Raw genomic sequence first — 19,045 nt, 5'->3', positions numbered from 1 at the left:
TCTGTTACAAGGAATAGAAGAACAGTATACAAAATCTCTGTAGCTTGTGAAGTTTGTGTTGTTCTGTTTTCCTGTCACAAACATGGGAAAGATCACATTTACAAGCATGTTCAGGATCCAACTCAGGCATACAGAGGGGCCAGTGTACTTGGGAGCTTTTGCTTTAAGCTCTGCCAACCTTGAGTTCCTGGGGCTGATCGTGATGGCCTGAAAGATGCTCAAAAGGCTCGAGCTGCCAATGGACACTCCTCTGCCCACTCTGTGAAGATAGAAAAGAAGTTTGCACCCAAAGTCACTGAGAAAATCCTTCAACCCCAAAGTTTCCATTGTCTGGGGCACTCCTTTACAGAGGAGGACGCAGAGGTTGGCCACAGTCAAGTGCTTAATGAATGTGTCTGTGAACCGCATCCTGTATCTAGAGAAGCCCAGCGGCAGATACTGGTAAAGTAGAGAGAGTTTCGCTAGAATTCCCACCACAGTCTGTGATAAGAAGATGACTCCTATTGCCACATCACTGGAAGCCATCCTGTCAGTGGAGCCTTCTGAGGTGGAGGACCCTGTAGGGCAGTGGTTCTCAACCTTCCTAATGCCGTGATGTATTTTCATTGTTACAAAGGGGTCACGACCCACAGGTTGAGAACCGCTGCTGTAGGGGAAGATAAGGCAGGGGCCATATGGGTGAGGCCAACTCAGATCCACTACTCTCCAGTCATCATTAATTTCCCTGAGAAGTTTGTAGTCATGTATTTAGTTTACTATGAGTTTCCTGAGACTTGAATGTGAAAGTTTGAGAGAAGCTTAATAATGTTTAAAACCCTGCTATGATGGAGCTGGGTCATATTCTTCTTAGTAAAGTATCTCAAGAATGGAAAAAAAATACCCAATGTACTCAGTACTACTACAAAATCAAAATATAATTGCCCACACTTCCAGATGAAAGATAAAACACAATTATAGCTCAGAAAGAAGGAGAGAAGAGTGAAGGGAGGGGGGACAGGAGGAAGGAGGGTAATTGGTGGGACCTCACCTATTCTGTATATTGCAAGGGTACATGTCAAATATGTTAACAGTGGAGTATAAATGTCTAAATACGATAATGAAATAAGTGAGGTGAATGATATGTTAACCAGTTGATATAAACATTCCAAAGTATACATAAAACCAGCACATTGTACCCCATAAATGCAGCAATGTACACAGTTACGATGTAATAAAATATTTTTTAAAAACTGCTATGAGGGCAGTAACAATGGAACTGTTTATTCCCCACAATGCTGGAAGAAGGCAGGCCTGTCACTTTACTTGTAAAGATGGGGAGACTTAACCACCAAGAGGTTAAATCTTTCCCTAAATTCACATGCTGAGTAGAGATTCAGTGAACTCCAGCTGGCTGGATGTTTAAAAAATAATAATAAAAGCATAGCGAACCACTAGCAATTCCTAAATGTCTAGTTTGGGGATTTTTTTTCACATAATCAGATGTCTGTTTAAATTTTTTTGAACATGCTATTATTTTCTGTTAGTTTGGTGTTAGACTATGCATTTGGGTGGAACAAGTTTCCATTTATTTATAAAGATTTGTTTTCAAGCTCTCTACTGAGTGTCAGAAAATCTTTAGGTATCTTAGTAATGATGGCAACATAATACTGCAGGGACTGGCCACATTCCAATTTATGGGTAGTGAATGCAATAATGGATCAATATTAGTGTATTTTTAGAAGGACTTTCAGGATTTTGTCACATGAACACAAGCACAACAGGACCTATATTATGAATTATTGAATACTCCTTCATTATGCACCAAAAATGGGACATAGAATACAATACATGATAAAATAGTACACAGTGGAAACAAAGTTATTATTAATTTTAGATCACATATGTATCTATTTGTTAATACCTAAGTTCATAGACAGATTTTTAGAAATAGCATAACTATTAGCAATATAGTGAGATATCTGAATGATATTAAATAAGAAATTTTATGTCAGGGGCGGCGCCTGTGGCTCAGTCGGTAAGGTGCCGGTCCCATATACCGAGGGTGGCAGGTTCCAACCCGGCCCCGGCCAAACTGCAACCAAAAAATAGCCGGGCGTTGTGGCAGGCGCCTGTAGTCCCAGCTACTCGGGAGGCTGAGACAAGAGAATAGCTTAAGCCCAGGAGTTGGAGGTTGCTGTGAGCTGTGTGAGGCCACGGCACTCTACCGAGGGCCATAAAGTGAGACTGTCTCTACAAAAAAAAGAAAAAGAAAAAAGAAATTTTATGTCAAGAAAGGGAACATATAAGCTACGAAAACTTGTGCATTTATGAAACTAAAAGAGTAGATTTGTTTTGTCATTAGAGTATGTATTTTTCATAGACTTCATTGTGTACAGCAGAGTTATCCTCACAGCAAAACTGAACAGAAGGTACAGAGATTTCCCACAGAACCCCTGAGCACACACAGTCTCCACTGTCACAATCCTACAGTGTGTTACAACTGTGTAACTAATCATTGAGACTACTTTCAAACAAGTGGCAAGATGACAAAATCATGACAGCTGCTGTCCAAAAGCCCAAAACTTTTATGTTAGTTTTACTTAAATGTTTTTTCCTTAACATCAACCATAGAGACAACCTCACTGTAGTCTCCAGTCTAAAAATATTTCCAGGGCAGACACAGTTACTGTCTCAATTTATTGCATCTCACACCCAGAGTTAGAGAAAACGTTTCTATTCGAGTCCTTGCCATTCAAATATACTCTCCACACAGGACCATGTTATACCTACAAGTTCATCTTACTCTCTATTACAAGCAAGAAGTGGCTATAGGCAAATCTCCAGTAAGCCTGAACATTTAGTCTATGATCTCTTCAAAATAGAATGAATGGCACATTGATTTTTTTTTAATTTGTATTTGTTCAGGTGTGACTATAAGTATTTTATTTTATAGACCTTTATTTTATGTTCTATAGAAAATTATTTTCCAACATTTAATTTTAATAAAGGAAAATTATAAGTATTCAAGGTATACAATATGATGATTTGATTGATACTTATACACATAGTAATTAATTACCACAGCCAAATTAAATAACACATCCATCATCATCCAGTTACTGTGTCAGGGGAGTGGGTTAGGGACACGTAAATTAAATCTTCTTCCTATCCATTTTCAAGTAAACAATATAGTATTGTGAAACTGTAGTCACCATAATGCGATAGACCCCCAGATGCATCTTACAACTGAAAGTTTTTACCCTTTTAGAATGACATCTTTCAGCACCTTAAACATTACATTTCCTTATCATTTTAAGTAAGCAGGAAAAAATCCCTGCCAGTGAAGCTTATTAACCAAATTAGGCACCATCGGAACATCAGAAACTGTTGCCGGGTAGGACAACCAGTTCTTTCCCATTTTTTTTTTTTTTTGAGACAGAGTCTCACGTGGTCACCCTTAGTAGAGTGCTGTGGTATCATAGCTCACAGCAACCTCTAAGTCTTGGACTCATGCAATTCTCTTGCCTCAACCTCCCTAGTACCCTGTTTCCCCGAAAATAAGACATCCTCCGAAAATAAGACCTACTTACAGGAAAGATAAGACGTCCCCTGAAAATAAGACCTAGCACATCTTTGGGAGCACACCTTAAAATAAGACACTGTCTTATTTTCAAGGAAACAGGGTAGCTGTGACTACAGGCAATGTCTCAACACCTGGCTTTTTTTTTTTTTTTAGTTTTGCAGGCCCGGGCCGGGTTCAAACCTGCTAGCCCTGGACCATGTAGCCCACACCCTACAAGCAGAGCTATGGGCACCCAGCCAGGACAACCATTTCTTTTTACCAGACGCATCTAATCACATGAATTTTGTTCCCTTCTTGAGTGGCTCAGATACTCGACCAGCTTCCATCCAGGACAGTCCCTTTCTCTGATACCATCACTTAAACAGACCCTTGATCTGTGTTTTTCTTTACACACTCTGCTCCTCACACTGAAATAGAAAATACTCACCCAGAGTCTTCTCCTTGTCAGGATGATGAGTTCAGTGTGACGGTCACTCCAAGCCAGTAGCTGTGTGGCAGGGAGGCAGCCAGACCCTAGATATGGGTTGAGCTTCAGGGACCTCACCTCTCCTCAGAGATGCAATTATCATTTCACCTGGAGCAGCCTTTGGCGTATACCCTGAGGAGCTCAAAAGATTCCTAAAAACTTTTTCCAGTTGTCAGTTATTAAAAAACAATTACCAATTTCTAACTAGCATCCCCTAAGAGAATATTGGAGTATTTTAAAAAGGCTCTATGTTCTTCATGATCCCTGGAACCAGGCCAGGTCTCATAGGAAGAGAGAAGAAATTACTGAGGTCTGTCATATTAGGGACTGTCAGGGAAGTAGGTGTGTCCCATTATGTTCTTTGCCTCCTTGATAATTTTTTCTACCCAAATCTGGTTCTTTCCTAATCTTCTGTCTATGGAGGGGTACTATCTTTTAAGTGACTAGTAGTGTAAACTCATCAAAGTTCATCCCACTTGCTGCAGGACAACAAGTCAATTAAGACACAAGGAGTTTGTGCAAAGAAAGTGACTTTATTCAGAAAGCCACCACACTGAGGCAAGAGTAGAATAATGTCCTAAAGAACCAACTTAAGTGACTCTGAATTTGGGCTCCTGTTTTGCTAAGAGATGAAGTGAGTTACAAGCAGCTGAGAACCACAGACATGTGCGTGTCATTGAGGGTCTGAAGAGGTTGTGAATCTTCTTTGTTCTTTGTCAGTGAACTTTGGAGGACTTAGGTCAGGATGTTGCTGTGAATTGTTAACGCAGCATTGCTGTTTATTTGTGGATTTTTTTTACCTACTTGAGAGTTAGTTTGGGGAATGGAACAGTTACCACCTTTCTTCTACTCAATGTTCACAGCAAGGCAGATGCTTTTAACCTAAAGGATGTTACCACAGGTGTCAGATGCAAAATGAGCTACTCCTATGGAGGATATTCAAACACATTTACATTGGAAATATTTGGACTCATTTGTGTCTCTTTTTGTGTTTGTTTATTTTGGTTATTTTAAGTAAATTTATTTCAGGTACTGTGAGGTTATAAACAACCAGCTCAAAATATTTGATTTTGTTAGGTAGAGCCCCTCTTGTGGTCTTGGGACTCATTTGAACATTTAAAGGCCAATTGATTTGGTCCATTTTCTCAATGGAAGGCCAATTAATATGGAAATTAATGTGAAAATACACTTTACCACTATTGACCTTTATTGATCACAAATCATAGACACAAAACAACATACACAGAAGGAAGAACGAGGATCTGAAAGCCTCCCATATATATAAAAGCACCAGAATCAGGTGGTTCTTTTTTTTTTTATTAAATCATAGCTGTGTACATCAATATGATCATGGGGCACCATACACTTGTTTCATAGAATATTTGACACATTTTCATCTCATTAGTTGACATAGCCCTCCTGGCATTTTCTTAGTTACTTTGCCAAGACATTTACATTCCACATTTGCCAAGGCTCACATGTACCCTTGTAAGATGCACCACAGGTGTGATCCTTTCAATGCCCCTCCCTCTACCCACCTCCCCCCTCCCTCCCCACGCTTTCCCCCTTCCCCCTGTTCTTAGGTTATAACTTGGTTATAGCTTTCATGTGAAGGTCCTAAGTTAGTTTCATAGTAGGAGTGAATTCATTGGATATTTTTTCTTCCACTCTTGAGACACTTTACTGAGAAGAATATGTTCCAGCTCCATCCATGTAAACATGAAAGAGGTAAAGTCTCCATCTTTCTTCAAGGCTGCATAGTAGTCCATGGTGTACTTATACCACAATTTGTTAATCCATTCGTGGATCAATGGGCACTTGGGTTTTTTCCATGACTTAGCAATTATGAATAGGGCTGCAATAAAGATTCTGGTACAAATATCTTTGTTAAGATGTGTTAACCAGATGTTTCTACAACTCATGGAACTATCAGATAGGCCAAAGCAAATTACTTGATTCAAGAGTCTGAATAGTTACTCCTCTCCTCTGCATTCATATTATTATGAATTGTAAGTGTGTTTGTTGCTTTTACAATTGAGAAAGCTGAATTAGGAAATGAAATTGATTTTATCCTTTTTCTTTGCTTTTCTTTTTTTTTTGAGACAGAGTCTCACTATGTCACCCTTGGTTCAGTGCTATGGGGTAACTGCTCACAGCAACCTCAAACTCTTAAACTTAAGCTATTCTTTTGCCTCAGCCTGCCCAGTAGCTGGGACTATAGATGCCTACCACAACAGCCAGCTATGTTTTTGTTGTAGTTGTCATTGTTGTTTAGCAGGCCCAGGCCAGGTTTGAACCCACCAGCACGTGTACATAGTCGAAGCTCTAACCACTGAGCCACAGGCGCTGAGGTTAGAAAGGAAAAGGCGCTGAGCCTTTCCTTTTTTTTATAAGCAATTCCACAATGTACTCCACATTCACTATCCAATCTCCCCTACTTTTTCACTCAGGAATTAGAGCCAAATGGTGGACCATGGACACCAAACACACTCAAACACACACACAAACTGACTTACACATTTCAACAGAGATGCAAGGAAGGCGTGCATGTACTCATACATACACAGAAGCACTCACACAATTACACACTATGTCACTCACATGCACAGTATCAGTGGAACTTCCTGAACACACATGAACAGACTCTGCACACTCTGCACAGACATCTTGACACTCATGTTCATAAACACTCATATGAACACACAATCACAGCCACTTTCAAAAGATGAACCTCACAGTTATGACATGTGGATGACCTTGTGAGCAAACTCACAATGTGCACACATATATACACATACACAGGAGACTGTTATTTCTCCAGAACTCTGGATGTCGGAAAAGAAGAACGTATTATCTTTAATTCCTCTAATCCTGCAAAAAGCACAAAGATAGTATTCACAATATATAGCCTTAAAAATTTTTTTGTGCCGGTGTGCTCCCAACTAATGGCACAATGTAAGGTTATGTGGCACACTTCTACACAACTACAAATGCAAACATCATAAACGTTTGTACCCTTGTATGAATCTGAAATGTAAAAGAGAAAGAACAAATAACATTATCGTCAATTAAACACACACAAAAAAAATTACTGTCTTCAGTACCACCTTAGCTCATGATGCCAAGTGGGGGTTTGGAGCAGAGACAGTGCATGGGTAAGTAGAGAAGAAAGAGGACACACGGTGTGAATAAAACAGTGGTACAATAAAACATAGCAATAAAACAGTGGTGCAGAGAGGCTGGGGAGAGTGGGAATAGGGAGTGCAGGAGAACAGAGTGTAGATGGATAAAATAGTGTCAAATGTCCCAGGTGTGTCAACAGTCATTGTACATGTATTCAGGGATGCTAAGGATCCAGGGAACGTGGTCTTCTGGAAAAACAGGGGTGCAGGTTTTCATTCCAAGGAAGTAAATAATGGGAATAGGGAGGTAATAGACAAAGAAGGTAAAGTCAGAGTTTGGTGAAAGTCACAGGAAACAATGTCTGTGAAGAATTCAGAAGCATAGCTGGGAGAAGGAAGGGTAAGTAGGTCCTGGAAGTAAAGAGTGTGGTCCATGGAAGATCCAGAGTGTGGGGACAGGAGATAGAACCCAGAAGACGTCAAGGACAAGGGGTGGAAGGCAAATAGGCACAAGGCAATGAGGGACCAGGGGAGGCAAAAAACATGAGTGAGCTTCACAGCACAGGAGAGACAGGATATAGCACTGGATGTGTTTGTGGGGAAACTGGAGATACCTGAGAGTTGCAGTGGAAACATTACATAGTGTGGGGCACAGGGGAGATGGAGATGGGCTAAGGGATTGAATTGGGATTGATCACAGGGAATGGGAAGGTGGGTGACTGGCTTTGCAGTGTTGATGAGACCTCAGAAGGGTTATAAGGAGATCCCTGGAGCAGGCCCACAGAAGAATAGACATCAAAAAAGTGATGGGGCTTGGGGAGAAGTAAAGAAGGTTAGAGTGGGGATTCAGTAGATGTCTACATCTTCAGGGTGGGGCAGAAGGAACCAAGCATGTAAGGGAAAGAGAAAGCTGAAGGGAGAGGTGGGATGGAGAAACCCGGAGACCATTCTCCTAAGGGAAGCATCACAAAAATGAAAAATTACCCACCGTATGTTTTCAATACTAAATTGGAAATAGTTGATCAACATCTATGTGCACATATGGACATAAACACTGCTGGAATAAAGCAAGTGGGAGTGGGAAAGGAGAACTTGGGTTAATTCACACCTAACAGGTATAATGCACACATTGTGGGTGAAAGGAACATTTATAACTTTGACTTAAAATATACAAAACACGTGTACCCCTGAAATATTCTGAAATTTTTATAAAACCCTGAAAGTATAGAATAAGGGTAGAGAAATAAAAAATACATTCCTTGTGTTTCATAGGTCATTAAATATGATTTTAAATCCACGGTTTAGTTTATTGTATCTCAAACAAGCAGCAGTCCATTTAATCAAAGTATGCACTTAAGCTGTCAACACAGTTTTGCCCTCTTAAGGGAAGCTTGCTTGTTACAGCAGCAAAAAAAACTTGTAGAAGGAGGAAGTGGCAATAAAATTGTGAAAGTTGTTCTCCAAAACTTGAAGAGAATTGACAATTTTTCCATGGAGGAAGTGGTCATCAGTTGGCCCAAAGTCTGGTTATTATGGTGGATGACAGTTTCCATGTCCAGCTTTTGTAGTCTAAGCAGTGTTGTTTTTGCAACATGTGGTGGAGCATTGTCTTGCAAGAGGATTGTCCTGTCTCTACTGACCACTTGTGGTTTCTTAATCACAAACATCCTCATTCTTTCATCCATCTGGTTTCAATAGACGCTCAGTTGACCAGGTTTCATGAAACTGTAGTGGGTAATACCAATGCTGGACCACCAAGCAACACCGCATTAGCTTCATTAATAAATTTTCAGTTTGGGATTGCTTTTGAGCACTTCATCATCCAACCATTGTGTCAAATGCTTCCAACTGTCAAAAGAAATCCATTTACTATCACAAGGACCTATAAGATGTAGAAATGGTTCACCTTTATGTCATGACAGAAAGGAAGGCAAGATTTCAGATGATTCCTTCTCAGATACTCATTTTATTCATGTGGAACCATCTACCCACCTTCTTTACCTTGCTGATTTCTTCCTTACAGACTGATGTTGCTGCTAATTCATGCATAGGTTGAGATGGATTCACTCACCCCATAGCTTGTAGCTCATCATTACACACCTTGGGCTTATGTTCCCCATGTGGTTCATTTTCCAGATTAAATTCACCAGAACAAAACTTCTCAAACCACTGTCATACTGAGAGTTCATTAGTCACATCCATCATGAATACTTTGTGGACATTTTGAGCTGTCTTCACTGCATTGGTTCCATGACAGAACTCATATTTGAGAAAAGCATGAGTTTTTGACAAATGGATGGTTTTCACAGACATTGCTCTAAAAGAAATTTCAGTGAAAATCACAGACCAAAATGTGCTTTTGAATACCAGAGGATGTGCCTTCACATTAGAAAGAAAACAAGAAGTGTCAGAATGAAATCTCAGAGATACCAACTGTCGAACGTATTACTTAAAGAAACTGAACATGGGCGGCGCCTGTGGCTCAAGGAGTAGGGCACCAGTCCCATATGCCAGAGGTGGTAGGTTCAAACCTAGCCCCGGCCAAAAAAAAAAACCAAAAAAAAAAAAAAAGAAAAAAGAAACTGAACATTTCATAGTTAATAAGCTAATGGCAACTTAATCAAAAATACATTAAAAATACATAAAATAAAAGAGATTTATGGTTAAAGCAGTTTGTCATTGATTAAATTAGCTTTTAATCCAAAAAATTTGTTTAAATTAAATTAAATTAGTTTTAATCCAAAACTTATAGTTCTTATGTGCAATATTTCAGTGCTATTGCTCATTAGATAATAAACATAACTGACGGCTATATGCACACATGGACACACACAGACACATGTTCATAGGCAAATATTTATAACATATAAATATATGTGTGTATTCAATCCCTCTCTTTTAATCTGACTGTTTCACAATGGCATGTAGAATTCTATGGGGGAAAGGAAATAAACATCTTAACACTGTGTTGAGTCTGATCACTTACACGTTTCTTATAAAATCAGGTTTTCGATTCCTTATCCAGGCAACACAATGCCTTGACAGACTAGAATCACGCCTAATGAGCAGAAGGGGGATGACAGCTGGGTAACACCCAGAAGCTAGGACAGTGATATTCACCATGAACAAGCTGGGACGGTAACTAAAACTCAAATAAACTTGAAAGATGCAAGAGAGGGTATAGAAACAGACAAAGGTGCTCACCAAGAGAAAGATGGTTTTAGTAGCTTTGGACTGAGGGGAAGATCTGGAGGAGACATTGGACCGATGAATGTGTCTCATCTTCTCCTTGTGCCTGTACAGGACAGAAACCATAAAGCTGCTGGCCCAGAGCATGAGGCCCAGACAGAAAACATCAGGGATGGAAAGCAGAGCTGCATACATTGTGTCACTGGTTTTGTCATGACGAATAGCAGAACAGTATCCATAATCTTTGTGGCTTGGGAAGCTTATGTTGCTCCATTTTCCTGTCACAAACATAGGAACAATGCTATTTACAAGCATGAACAGGATCCAGTTCAGGCATATGGAGGGACCAGTGTACTTAGGAGCTTTTCCTTTAAGCTCTGCTAACCTGGAGTTCCCAGGGCTGATTGTGATGGCCTGGAACACACTCAACATGCTGGTGCTGCCAATGGATACTCCTCTGCCCACTCTGTGAAAATAGAACAGAAGTTTGCATCCAAAGTCACTGAGGAAATCCTTCAACCCCAAAGCTGCCAAGGTCTGAGGCACTCCTTTACAGAGGAAGACGCAGAGGTTGGCCACAGTCAAGTGCTTAATGATCCTGTCTGTAAATTGCATCCTATATCCAGAGAAGCCCAGGAGCAAATACTGGTAAAGTAGAGAGAGATTCCCTAGAATTCCCACCACAGTCTGTGATAAGAAGATGACTCCTATTGCCACATCACTGGCAGCCATCCTGTCAGCAGAGCCTTCTGAGGTGGAGGACCCTGTAAGGGAAGATGAGGCAGGGCTACATGGCTGATACCAACTCACATCCAGTGCTCTCTACTGACCATTCCTTCCTCTGAGAAGTGTGTGTTTATGTCTTTATTTTACTAAGAGGCTCACAAGACTTGAATGTAAACTTTGAGAGAGCATTATTTGGAATACATCTTAATATAGATATTCTGATTTTAAAAAACTTACTAAAAGAAAAAAAATAAATAATCTTTAAAACCCTGCTATGAGGGCAGTGACAATGGAACCTCTTCATTCCCCACAATGCAGGAAGCAGGCAGGACTGTCACTTTAGTTATAAGGCATCCAGAAGTTAAATATTTCCCTAAATTAGCATGCTGATTAGGGATAGAGTGGGTTCTTTCACTGGCTGGATATTTAAAAACATGAAAATGGGGGGCGGCGCCTGTGGCTCAGTGAGTAGGGCGCCGGCCCCATATGCCGAGGGTGGCGGGTTCAAATCCGGCCCCGGCCAAACTGCAGCAAAAAAAAAAAAAAAATAGCCAGGCGTTGTGGTGGGTGCCTGTAGTCCCAGCTGCTCAGGAGGCTGAGGCAAGAGAATCGCGTAAGCCCAAGAGTTAGAGGTTGCTGTGAGCCGTGTGACGCCACGGCACTCTACCCGAGGGCGGTACAGTGAGACTCTGTCTCTACAAAAAAAAAAAAAAAAAAAACATGAAAATGTATTGAAGCCATAGCATCTTATAAATGGGTAGTTTGGGAGTTTTCTCACATAATTCAGATATATTTTTAGATTTGTTTAAAGACACTGTCATTTTCTTTTTATGTGTGGGTAGACTATCCATTACAACAAGTTTCCATTAATTTATAAAGATTTATTTTTAAGGAATATATCAATTACCAGAAAACCTTTAGATATCCCAAAAAATGTGATGTCCTGATGGCAACAAATTACTGCATGGACTGGCCCCATTACAAATTTTATGTAGTAAATGCAATAATGGGTCAATATTAGGACAATCTAAGAAGAACTTTTAGGATTTTGTCATATGAACGCTAGCACAATGGCACCTATATTGCAAATTATTGAATAATCCTTTGTCATGGACTAAAGCTTGGACATGAAATACAATACATGATAAAATAGTGCAGAGTAGAAACAAAGTTATTATTAATTTTAGGTCTATTATTAATAAATAAATACATCTATTTATTAAGACCTATTTTGATAGACAGATACTTAGAAAATATAGGAAAACTATTAGCAATATAGTGAGTTATGTAAACAATGTTAAAGGGGAAGTTTTATGTCAAAAAACGAAGATATAAAACATGAAAACTTGTGCATTTAAGAAATGAAAGAGTAGATTCTGTTTTGTGTTTAGAGTATATATTTTTAATAGACTTCATTGTGTACAGCATTTTCATCATCACAGCAAAACTGAGCAGAAGGTACAGAGATTTCCCATAGAACCCTTGAGCATGACCACGGTCTCCACTATCATCCCTACACTAGTGTGGTACCACTGTGCTAATTAATGAGAATACTTCCAAACAAGTGACAAGACGATAAAATCATGACAGCTGCTGTCAAAAACCCCAGAATTATTTGTTAACTTTCCTTAAGTGTTTTTTCCTTAACATTAATAAGATAGCCTCACCCTATTCTCCAGTCTAAAAACATTTGCAGTACAGCCACAGTTACTGTCTCCATTTATTGCATCTCACACCCAGAGTTAGAGGACACATTTCTATTCAAGTCCTTCTCATTCAAATATACTCTTCACAGAGTATCATGTTATCCCTGCAAGTTCATCTTAATCTTTATTAGACAGGGAGTATAGGCAAATCTCTAGGAAGCCTGAACATTTAGTCTGTGATTCCTTGAAGGTAGAAAGAATGGCATATTGACTTCTTAAATTTGTATTTGTTCAAGTGTGGCTATAAGTATTTACTTTATAGTCCTCTACTTTACTTTGTAAAGAAAATTATTTTCAAGGCATTTCATCTTAAGAAATAAAAATTGCCCATAGCTCGGTGAGTAGGGCGCCAGCCACATACACGAAGCTGGTGGGTTCGAGCCTGGCTTAGGCCTGCTAAACAAGAATGACAACTACAACCAAAAAATAGCTGGGCATTGTGGCAGGTGCCTGTGGTCCCAGCTGCTCTGTAGGCTGAGGTAAGAAAATTGCTTAAGCCCAGGAATTTGAGGTTGCTGTGAGCTGTGACTGACACCAGGGCACTCTACCAAGAGTGACATAGTGAGACTGTGTCTCAAATAAATAAATATAACAGCTTTAAAAAAATAAAAAATTGTATATATTTGAGGTGCATAATATGATTACTTGACATTCATATACATTGTGGCTACTTACCACAGTCAAATTAATTAACACACCTATCATCATTCACAGTTACTGTGTCAGGGGAGTGAGTTAGGGACATTTAAATCTTCTTTCTATACATACTCAAGTAAACAAAATAGTATGGTGAACTATAGTCACCATAATATTTTAGACCCCCAGAACTTATTCTTCTTATAACTGATAGTTTTTACCCCTTTGGAATGAACATCTTTATATACCTTAACATTATATTTCCTTATCATTTTAATTAAGCAATAAAAATCCATGAAGTGAGGCTTATTGACCAAATTAGTCACCAGAAGAATTGGTGCAGAGTCTAGGACAACCATTCCTTTTTACCTGATGCATCTAGTCCCCACTAATTTTGTCCCCTTCCTGAGTGGCTTATACGCTCAACCAGTTTCCATCCAGGACAGTCCCTTTCTCTGATGTGATCGCTTAAACAGACTCTTGATCTGGGGGTTTTCTTACTGACTCTCCCCCTCACACTGAAATAGAAAATACTCACCCAGTGTCTTCTCTTTGCCAGGATGATGGGCTTAATGTGATGGTCACTCTAAGTCAGTACCTATGTGGTAGGGAGGTAGCCAGACCCTAGATATGGATTGTGCTTCAGTGACCTCACCTCTCCTCAGAGCTGCAATTATCATTTCACCTGGATCAGCCACCGGTGTACAGCCTAGGGAGCTCAAAATATTCCTGAAAACTTCTTCCCAGTTGTCAGTTATTAAAAATAATTACAAAGTTACACTTAGCCTCTCCTGAGATACCAGTTGAGTGTTTTCAAGAAGCTGTATGTTCTTTGTTCTGAAAGCAGTCCAGGTCTCACAGAAAGAGAACAGGAATTACTGAGATCTGTCACATTAGAGACTGGGAAATATGTATGTCTCATCGTGTTTTGCCTTCCTGAAAATTTTTATACCCAAATTTAATTTTTTTCTAATCTTCATTTGACAAAGTGGCACTGTCCTTTAAATTATTACAGGAAATAATAACTCATCCAAGTTCATCCCATTTGTTGCAGGATAGCCAGTAAGTAACAAAGTGCTGGAACACAGAAAGTGACCTTTATTCAGAAACCCTGCAAACTGGGAAGATAGTGGACAAATTTCCATAGAACCATCTGAAGTTACTATGAATATTGCACTACTTTTTTGTTAAGAAGCAAAGGGAGTTACAATATGTACCTGAGGACCACAGTCACATGGGTGTCATCAAATGAGAAAATTGTAAAACTTCTTTGTTCTTGGTCTATTAACTTTGGAGGGCTCAGGTCATGATATGACTGTAAATCTTTAACACAACATCATTAATTATGTGTAAACCTTTCCTATGTTCTTAGGAGTTAGTTTTGGGAAAGGGACAGTTACCATCTTTCCTCTAGTCTGTGTGTTCAGAGGTAAGCAGATGCTTTTATCCTAAAGGATATTACCACAAGGTATCAGAAGCAAAATGGAACTAGTTATGTTGAGTCTCCCTTCCAGTGTTATAATCAACAAATAGAATGAGACAAAATACCTGGGATGGATGTTCAAAGACATGCAAGCAAAAGGAAGGACATGAAGCCAGTAATTTACCATGGGAACCACTGAAGTCATTGTAAATTTAAAGGCCAATTGATTTGGTCTATTTTCACAATTGAAGGCCTATTAATACAGAAATTTTATGGGAAAATATACTGCATCATTATGGACCTTTATTAGTCACAGACCACAGACCCAGAACAACATCCATAGAAGAAAGAGAAAAATCCCTCATAAATAAATACACCCAAGATCAAATGGTTCACAAGGTAATTGTACCATTCAAGGAACTATCTAATAAACCAATGTTCCTTACTTAATTCAAAACCACCAAATAGTTTCCACAGTTTTCTACACCAATACAGAGGGTGTCAAAAAAAATGTATGCACATCTTAAGAAAGGAAAAATCAATATTAAAATTGTACTAAGATGGTGACTTTACATCTTTTGTACTAATCTGGATAGAATTGGGGAACATTCTCTTTAGGAGAGTATCACAAGAATGGAAACTCAAGTATTCAATGCACTCAATACTAATACAAAGCCAGTAGACGAAATAATGCGAGCCCACACAAGAGAAAAACTCAATTCAATTCAAGTTGATAGGGGAGACGAGAGACAGGAGGAAGATTGGTGAGCTCCCTCCTAATGGGCTCAATGTAAGGGTATATGGTACACTTCCTGGACATGAAACACAGCTACAGCAGGAACCTTACCTAACAAATGCAAACATTGTAACCTAATCATATGTACCCTCATATTTATCTGAAATAATAAAAAATAAATAAATAAAATGGTTATACTCAATATATACCAATTACTAAAGATGAATACAAATCACAATTGACTTCTGCAATTATAAGAGATGCTTAGGATTCTGGGAAGATGGCCGACTAGTAGCAACCCTCGGCAGAGGCTCCTGACCAGAGGGAGAAAAACTGGACAGAATCAGACTCTATGAAACCAAAGGTGGGGAGCTGAGCCAAGAAAAAAGTTCGGCAAGTCGTGACTCCAAGGAAGAGCATTCAAGAAAACAAATTACAGGTACAAAGCCTATCTTCTAAAGGACGAAAGACCCCTCCCACAAGCAGGAGGCCCACGCGAGCTCTCTGCAAGCAGTCAGAGAACAAAAAAGGTTTTATTTTTTCTCACTGGAGAGAGCTTCTAAACACCAGGTCTATTTTTCCAGGGAGGTCCCACTTGTAACCCCAGACACCAACCTGCCTGGCATAAAATTGAACATATGTTTTCCCCTGCAATTCTAAACTCCCAGTCCCCCTTTCCTCCCTCGCATGGTGGTCTGAAATTCTGCCCCCTGCAGAGCCCAGAGTGTTTGGTCTTCTCCTGAGAGATCTGAACATAGTATGGACCTCCAAACATCAGGATGTAATCTGTGACTAGTGGGGAAGAAACGGACACTAGGCAGGAGGAGGAGCAGCCCCCTGGTTATGACTTTGCCCGGCCAGTGGTGGTGTTGACCCTTGGTCAGGGCTGTGTCTGGCAGAGGGGGTGCAAAACCCCTAGCTCTGAAAGTGCCTACAAGCAGGAGAGTGGTTGCTCAGTGTGGACTGAGTCTGGTGGGCAGAGGCATGGTCCCTGGCTCCAACTGGGCTGGGGAGCAGAGGATGTGGACTGAGTCTGGCAGACAGGGGCACAGTCCCCTGGGCAAGCGGAGGCATGGATACCCAGTGAAAACTGAGCCCTGCCAGTGGGGTCCCAGAATTCCCACTTTGATTGTGCCAGGGGTGTTGACTCCCAGTTGGGACTTTGACAATTGGCAGCTTACCAGAGGGGACCAGTGCCATACCCTTGGGGTTGCAGGATAGAACTGATTGAAGATTTCTCTCCACAGTTGGAGACCCTTTTACTCTATCTCATCGTAAATACTTTCCAAGGCAATTTTTTTATTAAACTTTCTATCACTATAGGTCAATATTGGTAAAGTATATTTAACTAAAAAATGTCTATCATGTCCAAATTAATTTAGTTATAAAAATGAGTCCAATAATTTCTAGTGTAAACTATATCATATTCTTCCTTTTATTCTTTTATCATTATTAATGTTTTGCAAGGATTTTGTCTTGTTTCATTTACCTGCTGAGTCATTAAATAATGGTGTAGTGGAGGAATCTGAAAATGAAGAATTAACTTGATTTTGAGTGCAATAACTCAAGGAAGCCTGGAATACACTGAGATACATGTACATTGTTGCCAGTCCCTCACGAATCAAACCTACTTCTTTCATATGAGACCCTGTCTTTTGTAAGGATCATGAAAAAGTAAGAGCCTCTCCAAAACACTTCAACAATCTCTTTGGAGATTGGTTGGTAATTAGCAACTGGGACAAAAGTTGCTTTTTTTTTCAAATTTAGAAAATTTCATTTCATTTTATTTGTTTAAGTAAATTTATTTCAGGTTAATGTGAGGGTACAAACAACCACATCAAAATATTTGATTTTCAAAGATTTTTTTTTAATTTCAGATTAAGGTGAGGGTACAAACAATGTTTGCATTTGTTAGGTAAAGTCCCTGTTGTAATTGTGTCCCACACCCAGGAGATGTACCATATGCCCTTATATTGTGCCCATTAGATGGAAGGACACCAATTCCCCTTCTCCCTCCCCTCTCCCACCAACTTGAATTAAGTTTTTCTCTTGTATGGACATATATTTGTTCATCTACTGGCTTCATGTTAGTATTGAGTATATTGAATACTTGCTTTTCCATTCTGGTGATACTTTACTAAGAAGAATGTGTTTCAACTCCATCCAGGTTAATATAAAAGATGTAAAGTCTTCGTCTTTTTATGGCTGCATAGTATTCCGTGACATACTTGTACTACAGTTTATTAATCCATTCATGAATTGATGGGCACTTTGGTTCTTTCTACATCTTGGCTATTGTAAATTGAGTTGTGATAAACAATTTAGTGCAAATGCTCTTATGATAAAATGATGTTTTTCTTCTGTATAGATGCCTAGTAATGGGATTGCAAAATTAAATGGAAGGTCTATTTTGAGTTCTTTGAGAATTTTCCTACTTCTTTCCAAAGAGGACACATTAATTTGCATTTCCACCAACAGTGTAAAAATGTTCCCGTTTCTCCACATCTACACCAGTATCTGCAGCTTTGGAACTTTGTGATGTGGGGTATTCTCACTGAAGTTAGGTGATATCTCAGAGTGGTTTTGATTTGCATTTCTCTGATAATTAGGGAGGCTAAACATTTTTTCACGTTTTTGGCCATTCATCTGGGACAAAGTTTTTAAGTAATGGTCTCAGCACTTGAAGTTTACACTGTCCTTGCCACAACAGGTGAAATGACAATTATAGTTCTGAGGGGAGACGAAGTCACAGAATCACACTGCCTCCCTCCCTCATGTACTTGATGTGTGACCTTTACACTGAGCCAACCATCCTATTAATTGCAAGCAAGGAAGCCAAAGAGTACTGCATTTTGTACTTCCATCTGAGAGGCAGGGTCTCTAAAGACAAAACACTAAGTGCTCATGCCTGAAAAGTGATTCTTCTTGGGTAGAAACAGACCCAATGGCAAAGCTAGAGAGGAAGGAGCAATAATTCCTCAATGGTGAGCTGTGTTAGTAAATATAGAACCAAGGGTCCTACACTCTACATGAATCCCTGATGACTCCTAATATAATTCAAGGAAATCCTCTTTGAGGATGACTGTTGGAAAATAATTCCAGTAATAATGAAATCTGATTTTTTAGGCTGTATAAGAATTATGGTAATGAAATCAATCTCTTGTTCATGTTAACTTACATGAAGCAGAGACTAAATTTACAGTATTATTAGAGGTGTGCTTGTAAGGGCAGAGTAGTTTGAAATCTGGAATTTAAAGTTTCCTTTTAATCTAATTCTGTATATATGATGCACTTAATGAGATAGTAATTGTGTCTCTACTGAAAACATCTCTGTTTTGACACTTATGGCAAGAATATTTTCTCTCTGAAGTTAGGGAAGCGGCATTTAAGGAAAAGTTAACATTATAATTAAGGGTTTCAGACAAGAGTTGCCCAAATCAAATATAACTTATGTTATTTTCTCCAGTTTAAAAATATTA

This window comes from Nycticebus coucang, chromosome 10, assembly GCF_027406575.1.
Source record: "Nycticebus coucang isolate mNycCou1 chromosome 10, mNycCou1.pri, whole genome shotgun sequence".
Taxonomy (NCBI): domain Eukaryota; kingdom Metazoa; phylum Chordata; class Mammalia; order Primates; family Lorisidae; genus Nycticebus; species Nycticebus coucang.
This window is presented reverse-complemented; position numbering follows the sequence as displayed.